The following is an 18,941-nucleotide window of genomic DNA, read 5'->3' on the forward strand; positions in this document are numbered from 1 at the left end:
GTGGATGGTGGTAGCTATCTAGCGCCCGACTAGCCATCAGCACGTAACACACATTACAGCGTCCAGTTGCTGTGTTCGCCAGTACGGCGCCGTGCGCTTTCTCTGCGCTTTCCTGACCCAAGCCTGGGTGGTTAGTGGCATCCGTCGGTGCGGCACCGCACGCACTCTTGTGCCTTTGTATATTATTATTTCTGTTTCTCTGACACCCCAGTTGCGGTGTCGAGCGCATGAGGTCTTTGAACTCAAATCCTCAGTCTTGGGATTGAGATTAGAGACTCCTTGCTTGCGCTCTATGTGCAGTATCGCGGTCCTGCGACGCAACAGGGTTCGCTTCCAGCATTCAGGGTGAAGTTAACCCATGAGTGTATTTTTATAGTACCGCCATATAGTCCGTCTCTACTAGCAGCAGGGTTTTTACCTGCACGGTGGACCTCGGACTGCGAACGCACCTAATTCCATAACATCTTAGTCTTGGTGCGTTCCGCCAGTACTTAACAAATACTGGGCCAGATTTTTTTTAAATTCTCCCAGGAAAAAAAATAGTGGGAGTTTAAGATTGGCAATTCTGCCTCAGTGCCAGTCGTGTGTGTGGCATCTGTCTTTTTTTTGTGCCACAGAAAACCTAGTGTGTAACACTGGGCCTGATTTCTTGACAATTCTCCCACAATAAAGTTACAAAAAAAGTGGAGGATTAAGATTGTCATTTCTGCCTCAGTGCCAGTCGTGTGTGTGGCATCTGTCTTTAATTTTGTGCCACAGAAAACCTAGTGTGTAATACTGGGCCAGATTTTTTTAAAATTCTCCCAGAAAAAAAAATAGTGGGAGATTAAAATTGGCATTTCTGCCTCAGTGCCAGTCCAGTGTGTGCCATCTCTCTCATTTTGTGCCACATAAAACCTAGTGTGTAACACGGTGCCAGATTTTTTGGCAATTCTCCCAGGAAAAAAAAAATAGTGGGAGATTAAGATTGGCATTTCTGCCTCAGTGCCAGTCCAGTGTGTGCTATCTGTCTCTCATTTTGTGCCACATAAAACCTAGTGTGTAACACGGTGCCAGATTTTTTGACAATTCTCCCAGAAAAAAATAAAAAAGTGGGAGATTAAGATTGGCATTTCTGCCTCAGTGCCATCTCTCTCATTTTGTGCGACAGAAAACCTAGTGTGTAATACTGTTAGGAGTCGAGTTTCCTCTGCTGCACAGGGGGAATCTCGATCCGTGTCTGCTGAGGTCTCCCATTCTGCATCGGCTGCAGTGGGGTCTGCTCAGCAGAGGCATCGCTCCCAGCGTCTCGCTGGATCTGATTCTGTGCAAAAAGGGTTACTACTGCCTTTTCTGGCTCTCCCATTGTACCCTGCACTGATCTGCAGCGAGCAGGCTTCTCTGGGACTAAGTCCTTATTTTCACACACTGAGCATGCCCAGGGCAAGATCTCTCAGTGGAGGTTTAGGATCACACGCTCAGGTACTGCAGCGACTCTCATTGGTCCTTCTCATGGAAGGTCCTGCAGGTACTAGGACTAGTTCTGCTTTGCGCACTGAGCATGCCCAGGGCAGGATCTCTCAGTGGAGGTATGGGGTCACGTGCTCAGGTGCTGCAGCAATTCTATTGGTCCTTCTTTCACAGGTCCTGAATGTGCTGCAGCTATTTAAGGTTCGCATGGCCGCACGGCCATGCGCTAGTTTTGTCTTTATATTATGTGTGTGTGTAGATGGATGTATGTCGAAGGATGAAAGCTCCTAAATATCCCATTCCTAGTGTTGTTGTCTGTTTGTGGATGGTGGTAGCTATCTAGCGCCCGACTAGCCATCAGCACGTAACACACATTACAGCATCCAGTTGCTGTGTCCGCCAGTACGGCACCGTGCGCTTTCTCTGCGCTTTCCTGACCCAAGCCTGCACTCTCGTGCCTTTGTATATTATTATTTCTATTTCTCTGACACCCCAGTTGCAGTGTCGAGCGCATGAGGTCTTTGAACTCAAATCCTCAGTCTTGGGATTGAGATTAGAGACTCCTTGCTTGCGCTCTATGTGCGGTACCGCGGTCCTGTGACGCAACAGGGTTCGCTTCCAGCATTCAGGGTGAAGTTAACCCATGAGTGTATTTTTATAGTACCGCCATATAGTCCGTCTCTACTAGCAGCAGGGTTTTTACCTGCACGGTGGACCTCGGACTGCGAACGCACCTAATTCCATAACATCTTAGTCTTGATGCGTTCCGCCAGTCCTTAACATAATACTAGCGCCAAGGTCTGGCTAGTAAATGATGGACGATCAGCGTTCACAGCGGTACATCCAGCAGCTGGAGGGAAGGTTGGCAGCTCTCGAGCGTTCAACCTCAGCTGTGGATGTCACTGCTGTCGCTGTTCAGGCTGCTAGTGTGACTGCATCTACCATGTCCACTGCCGCCCCTGTACCGACTCTATCTCGCCTCCCGCTACCAGAGAAATTTTCTGGTGACAGTAAGTTCTGTAGGGGTTTCGTGAGTCAGTGCTCAATACATCTCGAGCTTCTGGCCTCTCGTTTCCCCACAGAGCGGGCTAAGGTGGGGTTTATTGTATCTCTACTGTCGGACAGGGCGATGCAGTGGGCTACTGTTGTGAATTCTGTGGCTGAGTTCACTTCTGTGGTCACAAGTGGTATTGCAGTCTCTGGGCTTCCTCCCTCAGGTGTTTTGGTGAGCTCGTTGGCTGCCTTGCTATTTAGCTCCACCTGAGTCTGTCTTCCTTGCTCCTTGTCAATGTTCCAGTGTTGGATCTGAGCTACTGCATCTTTCCTTGGGCCTGCTGCTCTGCTAGATAAGTGCTTCTAGTTTGTTTTCTGTTTTTTCTGTCCAGCTTGCTATTAACTTTTGCTGGAAGCTCTGAGAAGCAAAGGGGTGCACCGCCGTGCTGTTAGTTCGGCACGGTGGGTCTTTTTGCCCCTTTGCGTGGTTTTCGTTTTAGGGTTTTTTGTAGACTGCATAGTTCTCTTTGCTATCCTCGCTCTGTCTAGAATATCGGGCCTCACTTTGCTGAATTTATTTCATTCCTACGTTTGTCTTTTCATCTTGCTAACAGTTATTATATGTGGGGGCTGCCTATTCCTTTGGGGTATTTCTCTGAGGTAAGTCAGGCTTGTATTTCTATCTTCAGGCTAGTCAGCTCCTCAGGCAGTGTCGAGTTGCATAGGTAGTGTTAGGCGCAATCCACTGCTGCTTATAGTTGTGTGAGGATAGATCAGGTACTGCAGTCTACAGAGATTCCACATCTCAGAGCTCGTCCTATTGTTTTTGGTTATTGCCAGATCTCTGTATGTGCGCTGATTACTGCACGCTGTGTTGCCTGATTGCCAGCCATAACAGTACAAGGAGCCACACCAATGATTCCCAATAGAGGGAAAAAAGAAATCCTGACATCATTTTTTTTTCTTAGCTCTGTCTTCAGTCTTTTTTTTCCCCTAGACATTAGAGTGCTTCAGGACACAGCTGTGGACATGGATATTCAGGCTCTGTGCTCCTCAATGGATAATCTCGTTGTAAATGTACAAAAGATTCAAGATACTATTGATCAGAAATCGATGCTAGAACCAAGAATTCCGATTCCTGATTTGTTTTTTGGTGACAGAACTAAGTTCCTGAGCTTCAGAAATAATTGTAAGCTATTTTTGGCCTTGAAACCTCATTCTTCTGGTAATCCTATTCAACAGGTTTTGATTATTATTTCTTTTTTGCGCGGCGACCCACAGGACTGGGCGTTTTCTCTTGCACCAGGAGATTCTGCATTGAGTAATGTTGATGCATTTTTCCAGGCGCTGGGATTGCTTTACGATGAGCCTAATTCAGTGGATCAGGCTGAAAAAAATCTGCTGGCTTTATGCCAGGGTCAGGATGATGTAGAAGTATATTGTCAGAAATTTAGGAGGTGGTCAGTACTCACTCTGTGGAATGAATCTGCACTAGCGGCCTTGTTCAGAAAGGGTCTCTCTGAAGCTCTTAAGGATGTAATGGTGGGATTTCCTATGCCTGCTGGTTTGAATGAGTCTATGTCCTTGGCCATTCAGATCGGTCGTCGCTTGCGCGAGCGTAAATCTGTGCACCATCTGGCGGTATTGTCTGAGAGTAAACCTGAGCCTATGCAGTGCGACAGGACTATGACTAAAGTAGAACGGCAAGAACACAGACGTCTGAACAGACTGTGTTTCTATTGTGGTGATTCTACTCATGCTATTTCTAATTGTCCTAAACGCACTAGGCGGTTCGATAGCTCTGCCGTTATTGGTACTGTACAGTCCAAATTCCTTTTGTCCATTACCTTAATGTGCTCTTTGTCATCGTATTCTGTCATGGCGTTTGTGGATTCAGGCGCTGCCCTGAATCTGATGGATTTGGATTATGCTAAACGTTGTGGATTTTTCTTGGAGCCTTTGCGGTGTCCTATTCCGTTGAGAGGAATTGATGCTACACCTTTGGCCAAGAATAAGCCTCAGTACTGGGCCCAGCTGACCATGTGCATGGCTCCTGCACATCAGGAAGTTATTCGCTTTCTGGTACTGCATAATTTGCATGATGTGGCCGTGTTGGGGTTGCCATGGCTACAAACCCATAATCCAGTATTGGATTGGAACTCTATGTCGGTAACCAGCTGGGGTTGTCAGGGAGTACATGGTGATGTTCCATTTTTGTCAATTTCGTCATCCATTCCTTCTGACATCCCAGAGTTCTTGTCGGACTTTCAGGATGTATTTGAAGAGTCCAAGTCTGATGCCCTACCTCCGCATAGGAATTGTGATTGTGCTATCGATTTGATTCCTGGTAGTAAATTCCCTAAGGGTCGTTTATTTAATTTGTCCGTACCTGAACACACCGCTATGCGCAGTTATGTGAAGGAGTCCCTGGAGAAGGGACATATTCGCCCATCGTCGTCACCATTGGGAGCAGGGTTCTTTTTTGTAGCCAAGAAGGATGGTTCGCTAAGACCGTGTATTGATTACCGCCTTCTTAATAAGATCACTGTTAAGTTTCAGTATCCCTTGCCATTGATTTCTGACTTGTTTGCTCGGATTAAGGGGGCTAGTTGGTTTACTAAGATTGATCTTCGTGGTGCGTATAATCTGGTGAGAATCAGGCAGGGAGATGAATGGAAAACGGCATTTAATACGCCCGAGGGTCATTTTGAGTATCTGGTGATGCCGTTCGGACTTGCCAATGCTCCATCTGTTTTTCAGTCTTTTATGCATGACATTTTCCGTGAGTATCTGGATAAATTCTTGATTGTTTACTTGGATGACATTTTGATCTTCTCAGATGATTGGGAGTCTCATGTGAAGCAAGTCAGAATGGTTTTCCAGGTACTGCGTGCTAATTCCTTGTTCGTGAAGGGATCAAAGTGTCTCTTCGGTGTGCAGAAAGTTTCATTTTTGGGGTTCATCTTTTCCCCTTCTACTATCGAGATGGATCCGGTTAAGGTTCAGGCCATCCAGGATTGGACTCAGCCGACATCTCTAAAAAGTCTGCAGAAATTCCTGGGCTTTGCTAATTTTTATCGTCGCTTCATCTGTAATTTTTCTAGCATTGCCAGACCATTGACCGATTTGACCAAGAAGGGTGCTGATTTGGTTAATTGGTCTTCTGCTGCCGTGGAAGCTTTTCAGGAGTTGAAGCGTCGTTTTTGCTGTGCCCCTGTGTTGTGTCAACCTGATGTTTCTCTTCCGTTCCAGGTCGAGGTTGATGCTTCTGAGATTGGTGCAGGGGCGGTTTTGTCACAGAGAGGTTCTGGTTGCTCAGTGTTCAAACCATGTGCTTTCTTTTCCAGGAAATTTTCTGCTGCTGAGCGTAATTATGATGTGGGCAACCGAGAGTTGCTGGCCATGAAGTGGGCATTCGAGGAGTGGCGTCATTGGCTTGAGGGTGCTAAGCATCGCGTGGTGGTTTTGACTGATCATAAGAACCTTACTTATCTTGAGTCTGCCAAGCGCTTGAATCCTAGACAGGCCCGTTGGTCGTTATTTTTTGCTCGTTTTGATTTTGTGATTTCATACCTTCCGGGCTCTAAAAATGTGAAGGCGGATGCTCTGTCTAGGAGTTTTGTGCCCGACTCTCCGGGGTTATCTGAGCCGGCGAGTATCCTCAAGGAAGGAGTCATTGTGTCTGCCATCTCCCCTGATTTGCGGAGAGTGTTGCAGAAATTTCAGGCTAATAAACCTGATCGTTGTCCGGCCGAGAAACTGTTCGTCCCTGATAGGTGGACTAGTAAAGTTATCTCTGAACTTCATTGTTCGGTGCTGGCCGGTCATCCAGGAATCTTTGGTACCAGGGAGTTGGTTGCTAGATCCTTCTGGTGGCCATCTCTGTCACGGGATGTGCGTGCTTTTGTGCAGTCCTGTGGAATTTGTGCTAGGGCTAAGCCCTGCTGTTCACGTGCCAGTGGGTTGCTTTTGCCCTTGCCGGTCCCGAAGAGGCCTTGGACACATATTTCGATGGATTTCATTTCTGACCTTCCCGTTTCTCAAAAAATGTCGGTCATTTGGGTGGTCTGTGATCGCTTTTCTAAAATGGTCCATCTGGTGCCCTTGGTTAAATTGCCTTCCTCCTCTGATTTGGTGCCTTTGTTCTTCCAGCATGTGGTTCGTTTACATGGCATTCCTGAGAATATTGTTTCTGACAGAGGTTCCCAGTTTGTCTCGAGGTTCTGGCGAGCCTTTTGTGGTAGGATGGGCATTGACCTATCTTTCTCCTCGGCCTTCCATCCTCAGACTAATGGCCAGACCGAACGAACCAATCAGACCTTGGAAACATATCTGAGATGTTTTGTTTCCGCTGACCAGGATGATTGGGTGTCATTTTTGCCGTTGGCTGAGTTCGCCCTTAATAATCGGGCCAGCTCGGCTACCTTGGTCTCTCCATTTTTCTGCAATTCTGGGTTCCATCCTCGTTTCTCTTCAGGACAGGTTGACTCTTCGGACTGTCCTGGTGTGGATTCTGTGGTGGACAGGTTGCAGCAGATCTGGACTCAGGTAGTGGACAATTTGACCTTGTCCCAGGAGAAGGCTCAGCTTTTCGCTAATCGCAGACGCCGTGTGGGACCCCGACTTCGTGTTGGGGATCTGGTTTGGTTATCTTCTCGTCATATTCCTATGAAGGTTTCCTCTCCTAAATTTAAACCTCGTTTTATTGGTCCGTATAGGATTTCTGAGATTCTCAATCCGGTGTCTTTTCGTCTGACCCTCCCAGACTCCTTTTCCATACATAATGTATTCCATAGGTCGTTGTTGAGGAGATACGTGGCACCTATGGTTCCATCTGTGGAGCCTCCTGCCCCTGTTTTGGTGGAGGGGGAATTGGAGTATATTGTGGAGAAGATTTTGGATTCTCGTGTCTCTAGACGGAAACTCCAGTATCTGGTCAAATGGAAGGGTTATGCTCAGGAAGATAATTCCTGGGTTTTTGCCTCTGATGTCCATGCCCCAGATCTTGTTCGTGCCTTTCATGTGGCTCATCCTGGTCGGCCTGGGGGTTCTGGTGAGGGTTCGGTGACCCCTCCTCAAGGGGGGGGTACTGTTGTGAATTCTGTGGCTGAGTTCACTTCTGTGGTCACAAGTGGTATTGCAGTCTCTGGGCTTCCTCCCTCAGGTGTTTTGGTGAGCTCGTTGGCTGCCTTGCTATTTAGCTCCACCTGAGTCTGTCTTCCTTGCTCCTTGTCAATGTTCCAGTGTTGGATCTGAGCTACTGCATCTTTCCTTGGGCCTGCTGCTCTGCTAGATAAGTGCTTCTAGTTTGTTTTCTGTTTTTTCTGTCCAGCTTGCTATTAACTTTTGCTGGAAGCTCTGAGAAGCAAAGGGGTGCACCGCCGTGCTGTTAGTTCGGCACGGTGGGTCTTTTTGCCCCTTTGCGTGGTTTTCGTTTTAGGGTTTTTTGTAGACTGCATAGTTCTCTTTGCTATCCTCGCTCTGTCTAGAATATCGGGCCTCACTTTGCTGAATCTATTTCATTCCTACGTTTGTCTTTTCATCTTGCTAACAGTTATTATATGTGGGGGCTGCCTATTCCTTTGGGGTATTTCTCTGAGGTAAGTCAGGCTTGTATTTCTATCTTCAGGCTAGTCAGCTCCTCAGGCAGTGTCGAGTTGCATAGGTAGTGTTAGGCGCAATCCACTGCTGCTTATAGTTGTGTGAGGATAGATCAGGTACTGCAGTCTACAGAGATTCCACATCTCAGAGCTCGTCCTATTGTTTTTGGTTATTGCCAGATCTCTGTATGTGCGCTGATTACTGCACGCTGTGTTGCCTGATTGCCAGCCATAACAGGCTACGCCACTGTGGGAGCGTGGCGATCATGTGGTGCAGAGTGCTCCGTTGTTTCTGAACACTCTGAAACAAGTCTTTTTAGGACCCCGTGTCACCCATGATACGGCGCTCCAACTGTTGGCATTGACTCAGGGCTTGTCCTTGGTCAGCCATTTTGCCGTCCACTTCCGCACCTTAGCATCTGAGTTGGAGTGGTCGGATAAAGCCCTTATTCCAATATTTTGGAGGGGGTTGGCTGACCATGTTAAGGACGCCCTGGCCACTAGGGAGATTCCCGCCACACTGGAGGAATTAATAACCGTATCCACTCGTATTGACCTCCGTTTTCACGAGCGGAGGTTAGAGCGGGCCCAGTGTAGGCAGAGGTTTTGGCTAGCTCCCACCTTCGCCAAACCTTTGGAATCTCCAGTCCAGGCACCTGAGTCCCATGAGCCTGTGGTAGTGTCTCGAGCAGGATCTAAGTCCCGGACCGCTCGTGCACAGGTTTGTCATGTTTGCCAACAGTCAGGACATCTTGCCACCAGATGTTCCCAGCGGTCGAGGAAACGTCAGCGTCTAGTGGTAGTAGGTGGAGGTGCACTAGACACGGCGACGTTTGCCTCCAAATTGTCCTTTAAAGGGACAATAACATTAGGCTCATCCTCCCACTCGGTAGAGCTCTGCGTGGATTCTGGGGCGGAGGGCAATTTCATGTCTTCTGCCTTCGCCCAACGTCACGCAGTACCCCTGGTTATGCTACCTCAACCAGTAATGGTACGAGTGGTGAATGGGTCGACACTCCCGCACAGATAACACATCAGACTATCCCTTTTACTCTGTCCATGTCACCATCTCATCAGGAGATTATATCTCTGCTCATCATTCCTGAAGGAATTGATGAGGTCCTGTTGGGGATACCTTGGCTACGGCACCACTCTCCTCATATCGAGTGGTCCTCGGGCAGAATTCTGGGATGGGGTGAATCTTGTGGGGGCAGGTGTCATCAAGAGTGCGTTCAGGTTGCTACTACAAAGGTACCCGCAGATCTTTCCTCTCTCTCCAAGCAATATTGGTCTTATGCAGCCGTGTTCTCCAAAAAGGCGGCGGAGACCCTTCCGCCCCATCGCCCCTATGACTGTCCTATTGATCTCTTGCCTGGTGCTGAGCCTCCCCGGGGTCGAGTTTATCCACTATCTCTCCCGGAGACGGAGGCAATGTCTCAGTACATTCAACAGAATCTGGCAAGAGGGTTCATCAGGAAGTCAGTGTCACCTGCTGGGGCAGGGTTCTTTTTCATGCAGAAGAAGAATGGGGAACTACGTCCATGCATAGACTACAGGGGTCTTAACGCTATCACCGTTAAGAACAAGTATCCTTTGCCCTTGATATCTGAGCTCTTCGATAGGCTTCGGGTAGCTAGAGTGTTTACTAAACTAGATCTGCGGGGTGCTTATAACCTGATTCGCATCCGTGAAGGGGACGAATGGAAAATGGCGTTTAACACCAGAGATGGGCACTATGAGTATCTGGTGATGCCCTTCGGGCTCTGTAATGCACCTGCCGTTTTCCAAGACTTGGTCAACGAAATCTTCCGGAATATGCTTTCCACCTCAGTTGTAGTCTATCTGGATGATATTCTCATCTTTTCTCCAGATATTGATTCCCACCGGAGAGATGTTGGCAGAGTCTTCGACCTCCTACGGGCAAACTCTCTGTATGCTAAGTTGGAGAAGTGTGTCTTTGAGCAGGAGTCTTTACCTTTCCTGGGCTATATCATCTCCGCCCAGGGATTGGCTATGGATCCTGCCAAACTACAGGCTGTGATGGACTGGCAGGAGCCCCACTCTCTTAAGGCGGTGCAGCGCTTTATGGGGTTCATTAATTATTACCGCCAGTTCATTCCCCACTTCTCAACTCTGGTAGCTCCCTTGGTAGCCCTCACCAAGAAGGGAGCGAATCCCAAATTGTGGTCGGAAGAGGTCTCCAAGGCCTTCACTGCTATTAAGTCTCATTTTGCTAGCGCTCCCATCCTACATCACCCTGATGTGGATAAGCCATTCCTAATGGAGGTGGATGCCTCATCCGTTGGTGCTGGAGCAGTCCTCTATCAAAAGGATGCTCAAGGTCGGAAGCATCCTTGCTTCTTCTTCTCCAAGACCTTCACACCAGCGGAGAGAAATTACTCCATCGGTGATAGGGAGTTGTTAGCAATGAAGTTGGTCTTTTCGGAGTGGAGACACCTTCTGGAAGGTGCGCGGTTTCCCTTCCAAGTTTTCACGGACCACAAAAATTTGGTTTATCTACACACTGCCCAGCGGCTGAATTCTCGTCAGGCCAGATGGTCCTTATTTTTCTCCCGGTTTCATTTTACTCTGCATTATCTCGCCGGGGAGAAGAATATTCGTGCCGACGCTCTCTCTCGATCCCTTATGTCAACTGAGGAGGAGGAAGAGGAGCCTCGGCTTATTGTCCCTTCAGAGAGCCTGAGGACCGTAGCGCCTGTTTCGCTAGAGTCTGTGCCTCCGGGTAAGACTTTTGTGCCCATTAATCTGCGACCGGAGGTTCTCTCTTGGGCTCATTCGTCCAGGGTGGGTGGACACTTTGGGACAAAAAGGACATCTGAGCTACTGGCGAGGATGTATTGGTGGCCACATATGGTCCGGGATGTCAGAGGTTACATTCAGGCGTGTGTCTCTTGCGCCAAAAAAAAATCTCCTCGTCACAGGCCAGCTGGGTTACTCTATCCCTTGCCGGTGGCAGATAGGCCCTGGGAGATGGTCGGGATGGACTTTGTTGTGGGATTACCCAAGTCTCGCGGCTGTACCATCATTTGTGCCATCACCGATCATTTCTCAAAAATGGTGCATTTGGTGCCGCTACCACGGTTACCTTCTGCACGGGCCTTGGCAGCGTTGTTCATAAAACACATCTTCCGCCTACATGGTATGCCAGACAAAATTGTCAGTGACCGGGGTCCCCAGTTTTCGTCTCGGTTCTGGAGAGAGCTTTGTCGTCTTCTCAGCATTGAGTTGAATCTCTCTTCCGCATATCATCCCGAGACGAATGGCTTGGTCAACCAGACCTTGGTCACATACCTGCGACATTTTGTTTCAGCCAGGCAGGATGACTGGGCATCCTTGCTATCATGGGCAGAGTTTGCACTGAACAATGCCATAGCCGATTCCACTGGACAAACCCCATTCCTCCTCAACTATGGTCAGCATCCACGGGTACCTGTGCATATGCCCGTGTCTTCCGCAGACTTCAGGGTGGCAGACTGGGCTGTGGAGGCACGGGATATTTGGGACCGCACTCAGGATGCCATTCGGGCCTCCAAGGAGAGAATGAGGTCCTCCGCCGATGCTCATCGGCGCCCCGCTCCGACCTTTGCTCCTGGCGACTTAGTGTGGCTCTCCGCCCGTAACATCAGGCTGCGAGTTGAGTCCACTAAGTTTGCTCCTCGCTACTTGGGTCCCTTCAAGGTCCTCGAACAGGTTAATCCTGTGGTCTATCGTTTGGCCCTTCCGCCACGCCTGGGTATCACCGACACCTTTCATGTGTCCCTCCTGAAACCCGTGTACATGTCCCGGTTTTCCGAGTCCTCTGCTGGGACATCGGGTTCGTCTACGGACGATTACGAGGTGAACGCTATTTTGGGGTGCAAGGTGGTACGTGGCAAAAATTTTTATTTGGTGGACTGGAAGGGTTATGGTCCTGAGGACAGGTCCTGGGAGCCTGCTGAGCACATTCGGGCTCCGCAGCTCATTGCTGCCTTCGAGCGTAGCGAGGCCCAGGGAGGGGGGGGGCCCTAGGAGGGGGGTAATGTTAGGAGTCGAGTTTCCTCTGCTGCACAAGGGGAATCTTGATCCATGTCTGCTGCGGTCTCCCATTCTGCATCGGCCGCAGTGGGGTCTGCTCAGCGGATGCGTCGCTCCCAGCGTCTCGCTGGAGCTGATTCTGTGCAAAGGGTTACTACTGCCTTTTCTGACTCTCCCATTGTACCCTGCACTGATTTGCGGCGAGCAGGCTTCTCTGGGACTAAGTCCTTATTTTCACACACTGAGCATGCCCAGGGCAAGATCTCTCAGTGGAGGTCTAGGGTCACACGCTCAGGTACTGCAGCGACTCTCATTGGTCCTTCTCATGGAAGGTCCTGCAGGTACTAGGACTAGTTCTGCTTTGCGCACTGAGCATGCCCAGGGCAGGATCTCTCAGTGGAGGTCTGGGGTCATGTGCTCAGGTGCTGCAGCAATTCCATTGGTCCTTCTTTCACAGGTCCTGAATGTGCTGCAGCTATTTAAGGTTCGCATGGCCGCACGGCCATGTGCTAGTATTGTCTTTATATTATGTGTGTGTGTAGATGGATGTATGTCGAAGGATGATAGCTCCTAAATATCCCATTCCTAGTGTTGTTGTCTGTTTGTGGATGGTGGTAGCTATCTAGCGCCCGACTAGCCATCAGCACGTAACACACATTACAGCGTCCAGTTGCTGTGTTCGCCAGTACGGCGCCGTGCGCTTTCTCTGCGCTTTCCTGACCCAAGCCTGGGTGGTTAGTGGCATCCGTCGGTGCGGCACCGCACGCACTCTCGTGCCTTTGTATATTATTATTTCTGTTTCTCTGACACCCCAGTTGCGATGTCGAGCGCATGAGGTCTTTGAACTCAAATCCTCAGTCTTGGGATTGAGATTAGAGACTCCTTGCTTGCGCTCTATGTGCGGTACCGCGGTCCTGCGACGCAACAGGGTTCGCTTCCAGCATTCAGGGTGAAGTTAACCCATGAGTGTATTTTTATAGTACCGCCATATAGTCCGTCTCTACTAGCAGCAGGGTTTTTACCTGCACGGTGGACCTCGGACTGCGAACGCACCTAATTCCATAACATCTTAGTCTTGGTGCGTTCCGCCAGTCCTTAACAAATACTGGGCCAGATTTTTTTTAAATTCTCCCAGGAAAAAAAATAGTGGGAGTTTAAGATTGGCAATTCTGCCTCAGTGCCAGTCGTGTGTGTGGCATCTGTCTTTTTTTTGTGCCACAGAAAACCTAGTGTGTAACACTGGGCCTGATTTCTTGACAATTCTCCCACAATAAAGTTACAAAAAAAGTGGAGGATTAAGATTGGCATTTCTGCCTCAGTGCCAGTCGTGTGTGTGGCATCTGTCTTTAATTTTGTGCCACAGAAAACCTAGTGTGTAATACTGGGCCAGATTTTTTTAAAATTCTCCCAGAAAAAAAAATAGTGGGAGATTAAGATTGGCATTTCTGCCTCAGTGCCAGTCCAGTGTGTGCCATCTCTCTCATTTTGTGCCACATAAAACCTAGTGTGTAACACGGTGCCAGATTTTTTGACCAATCTCCCAGGCAAAAAAATGTAGTGGGAGATTAAGACTGGCATTTCTGCCTCAGTGCCAGTCCAGTGTGTGCCATCTGTCTCTCATTTTGTGCCACATAAAACGTAGTGTGTAACACGGTGCCAGATTTTTTGACAATTCTCCCAGAAAAAAAAAGTGGGAGATTAAGATTGGCATTTCTGCCTCAGTGCCAGTGCTGTGTGTGACATCTGTCTCTAATTTTGTGCCACAGAAAACATACAGTCAAACAGTGAGCCTGATTTCCTGCCAATTCTCCCATAAATAAAAAAAATAGTGGGAGATTAAGATTGGCATATACTGTATAAGAGTGGGCCACATTTCTTCAATATTCTCCCAGAAAAAATAAAAAGGGGGAGATTTTTATTGGTAGTGTCTGCATCTGCATCAGTCCTGTTAGTGGCATATCTGTCTGCCACTGAAGCTGTGTACTGTCATACATTGGGCCTGATTTTCCCTGCAGTCTCACCCACCTATAAAGGGATATATAAATCCAACAGAAGTTTGAGTTCACCTTGTAACTGGTTTTACAGTAACAAATACCGTTAGTTTGGTTACGTTTTTCAAACAATGAGGGAGTCTGGCGGAAGAGGTCGTGGCCGTGGGCAGTCATTGCCAGCTGGTAATGATGGTCGTGGTGGTGGAGCATCAGGTGGTCGTGGGAAAAGCAATATAGCACCTAAGTCTCGAGTTGTTGAGCCAGGTTCGTCGTCTGGCAACACAAGGCCTCGAACACTCTCTTTTCTGGGAGTAGGAAAACCGCTTTTAAAGCCGGAGCAGCAAGGACAAGTTTTGGCTTTCCTTGCTGACTCAGCCTCTAGCTCTTTCGCCTCCTCTTCTGAAACTGCTAAATGTAAAAGCAGGGCATCTTTAGTGGATGTTCACGGTCAGGGACAAGTCGCTTCCTTGTCTTCTTCACCAAGAACAACAGAGAAGGATGCGTCATCAACCTCGCAACAGGTTCCATCTGCCAGGCCCGTGTCTGGCCAAAAACGAGTGGCAAAACCAAAACCCAGTTCAGTCTGCAATGCCTGAAAAGGTATCCGATAGTAGAAAGAGTGCAGTCTGGCATTTTTTTAAACAACATCCAAATGATCAGCGCAAAGTCATCTGTCAAAAATGTTCAACCTTCTTAAGCAGAGGTCAGAATCTTAAAAGTCTAATTACAAGTTGCATGCGTAGACATTTAACCACCATGCATTTGCAAGTTTGGACTAACTACCAAACGTCCCTTAAGGTTGTAGCACCCTCGGCCAATGAAGCTAGTCAGCAACGCTACATCCCTTCCCTCACTGCAAGCCCACCATTTCCCGCACCACCTGCAGTAAATGTGCAGGTTTCGTCGCCAGGCCAAAGCAGTCAGGGAACCACCAGGTTCGTGGTAGGAAACACTGCATGTAGGGCACCAGCAAGAATACCATCTACAACCCTCTCTCAGTCTGCCATGTCCACCGGCACCCCCGCTAGTTCCACGATCTGCAGCTCTCCAGTCCAGCTCACCCTACATGAGACTCTCGTTAGGAAAAGGAAGTACTCATCCTCGCATCTGCGTACACAGGGTTTGAACGCCCACATTGCTAGACTAATCTCGATAGAGATGATGCCCTACCGGTTAGTTGAAAGCAAAGCTTTTAAAGCCCTGATGGACTAAGCTGTACCACGCTACGAGGTACCCAGTCGACACTTCTTTTCGAGGAAAGCCATCCCAGCCCTCCACCAGCATGTAAAAGACCGCATTGTCCATGCACTCAGGCAATCTGTGAGTACAAAGGTGCACCTGACAACAGATGTATGGACCAGTAGGCATGGCCAGGGACGTTATGTGTCCATCACGGCACACTGGGTTAATGTGGTGGATGCAGGGTCCACAGGGGACAGCAATATTGGGACAGTTCTGCCTAGCCCATGGTCTAGGAAACAGTTGGCTGTAGGTGTTCGCCCCCCTCCTCCTCGTCCTCCTGCAGAAGCGAGAGCTTGTCCACAGACCGCAGTCGCATGACCACTCCATCCGCATCTGCCACTGTTGCACACGAGGTGTCCCATTATGGGACAGCTAGTGGGAAGCGTCAGCAGGCTGTATTGGCAATGAAATGTTTGGGCAACAACAGACACACCACGGAAGTTCTGTCCGAGTTCTTGCAGCAAGAAACTCAGTCATGGCTGGGCAGTGTACATCTTGAGGCAGGCAAGGTAGTGAGTGATAACGGAAGGAATTTTATGGCTGCCATAGCCCTTTCATAACTGAAACACATTCCTTGCCTGGCTCACACCTTAAACCTGGTGGTGCAGTGCTTCCTGAAAAGTTATCCGGGGTTACCCGACCTGCTCCTCAAAGTGCGCAGACTTTGCTCGCATATCCGCCGTTCGCCCGTACACTCCAGCCGTATGCAGAACCATCAGCGGTCTTTGAACCTTCCCCAGCATCACCTGATCATCAACGTTGCAACAAGGTGGAACTCCACACTGCACATGCTTCAGAGACTGTTCGAACAGAGGCGTGCTGTTATGTATTTGTGGGAGGATACACATACACGGGCAGGCAGTTGGATGGCAGACATGGAGTTGTCAGGTGTGCAGTGGTCGAAGGTACAAGACCTGTGTCAAGTCCTTCAGTGTTTTGAGGAATGCACATGGCTGGTTAGTGCAGACAATGCCATAATAAGCATGAGCATCCCCCTAATGCATCTGCTGATGCAAAGTTTGAAGCACATAAAGGAGCAGGCGTCTGCAGCCGAGGAGGAGGGAAGCCTTGATGACAGTCAGCCATTGTCTGGTCAGGGCAGTCTACAGGACGAGGTAGCGGGTGAAGAGGAGGAGGACGAGGAGGATGATGGGGATGAGTATTTTTTGAATGACGAAGATTCTCCAGGGCCAATAGCAACTGGTGGCGTTGCAAGGCCGGGCTCAGGTTTTTTGAGGGAGACAAGTGACGTAGATTTGCCTTAAACTGCCCCTCAACCCAGCACAACCGCAGATTTGACAACTGGAACTTTGGCCCACATGGCGGATTATGCCTTATGTATCCTCAAAAGGGACCCACACATTATTAAAATGATGACCGATGACGATTACTGGTTGGCCTGCCTCCTTGATCCACGCTATAAAGGCAAATTGCAAAATATCATGCCACATGAGAACCTCGAACAAATATTAGCAACCAAACAAGCAACTCTTGAAGACCGTTTGATTCAGGCATTCCCAGCACACAGCGCCGGTGATGGTTCCCACAGGAGTTGCAGGGGGCAACAGGGCAGAGGTGTTAGAGGTGCACAAATCAGAAGTGGCGTTGCACAGAGGGGTTTTCTGACAAGGTTGTGGAGTGATTTTGCTATGACCGCAGACAGGACAGGTACTGCAGCATTAATTCAAAGTGACAGGAGACAACATTTGTCCAGTATAGTTACTAACTATTTTTCCTCCCTTATCGATGTTCTCCCTCACCCGTCATTCCCATTTGATTACTGGGCATCCAAAATAGACACCTGGCCTGAATTGGTAGAACATGCATTGCAGGAGCTTGCTTGAACAGCAGCTAGTGTGCTATCAGAAAGAGTATTCAGTGCTGCTGGTTCAATATTGACCGAAAAAAGGACTCGTCTGGCTACCCAAAATGTTGATGATCTAATATTCATTAAAATGAACCACTCATGGATTTCTAATTATTTTGCCCCACCTTTCCCGGCTGACACCTAGCTTTCCTATAAAAAGGTCTTGCTTGTGGACTGGTCTTACTGACTGTTCCAATCTCTTAATTTGCAACAGCTGTTTTTCCAGCATACGACATGTTTATACCTCCCTAAATGGGCTAACTCCCCCCACGGGGCCGTGGTCTCGTCACTTGGCGCAAGCACCCGTGAGAGTGCCGTTTGTCTAAAGAGGTGGGTGTGCCCGCTTTTGGTCGACGGCACTACCACTGGGTCCCTCATAGTACAATAAAGTGTCTCTGGCAGTGGTGGCGCGCACCCAACGTCAGACACACCGTTGTAACATGTGGGGCCCTGGGCCTGTACCGCTCGCCACAAAAGAGTTCCTCCCCAGCTCAAACAATGCTCTACCACTTGCAAAATTATCTCTCACAGCTCCAACAATGTTTAGTCTATGCGCTGACATCCTTCAATGCCTGGCACTGACAATACCAATTTGTTGACATGTATGATGCTAGTTAAAATAGTCAGAGTCAGTGTCCTATATTGACACCAGTAAATACTTAGCGCCAAATTACTATGTCTGAAACTCAGCAGAGGAGCCCACCCCTGTACCTAAGCATGCCACCCTTTTTTTTTTTGGTTTTGTTGTTTTGCGAGACATTAACATCTATTTATTTTTTGGGAGTACTAACTGTGTCAGACACTCCTTCCAATCGTCCTCCGCTGACCACACCAATGCTGCCTGTGTACCCCTGCCACATAATCGAAGGTGCTTTGAGCCTATTTTTTTTTAATTTTAGGCCTACTAAGTGTGTCTGCGGTCCCTCCTACCATTTGTCCTCCGCTGAGCACACCAATGCCGACCGTGTACCCATGTAACTTTTTTTCAACCTGCAGTGAGCCTACTTTGGGGTGTAAGGCCTGCTAGCAGTGTCTGTCTGCGCCACTTAATACAGCTGTCCTCCTCTAAAAAAAAAAAAAAAAAGGCTGGTTTTCATCCTGTCAGAATTATAAAACTGCATTGGGGCCACAAGTTTCGTTGTGTTCTACAAACTGAGTCTTCCGCTTCAAGGTGTTCTCCTGATTGCCTTTACTGAGCTTCTATCTTCAGGCTCTTGTTAAATAGTTTTTTAATCGAACAACTGCAATGGGGCTACTAGTTTGGTTGGGGCCTACTAACAGTGTCTGCCGCTCCAAGGTGTTCTCCTGATTGCTTTTACTGAGCTTCTATCTTCAGGCTCTTGTTAAATAGAGTGAGCTTCAATCTTCAGGCTCTTGTAAATAGTTTTTAAATCAACAACTGCAGTGGGGCTACTAGTTTGGTTGGGGCCTACTAACAGTGTCTGCCGCTCCAAGGTGTTCTCCTGGTTGCCTTTCCTGAGCTTCAATCTTCAGGCTCTTGTTAAATAGTTTTTAAATCGAACAACTGCAGTGGGGCTACTAGTTTGGTTGGGGCCTACTAACAGTGTCTGCCGCTCCAAGGTGTTCTCCTGGTTGCCTTTCCTGAGCTTCAATCTTCAGGCTCTCGTTAAATAGTTTTTTAATCGAACAACTGCAGTGGGGCTACTAGTTTGGTTGGGGCCTACTAATGGTGTCTGCCGCTCCAAGGTGTTCTCCTGGTTGTCTTTCCTGAGCTTCTATCTTCAGGCTCTTGTTAAATAGTTG

The sequence above is a fragment of the Ranitomeya imitator genome, chromosome 4, assembly GCF_032444005.1.
Source record: "Ranitomeya imitator isolate aRanImi1 chromosome 4, aRanImi1.pri, whole genome shotgun sequence".
NCBI lineage: Eukaryota > Metazoa > Chordata > Amphibia > Anura > Dendrobatidae > Ranitomeya > Ranitomeya imitator.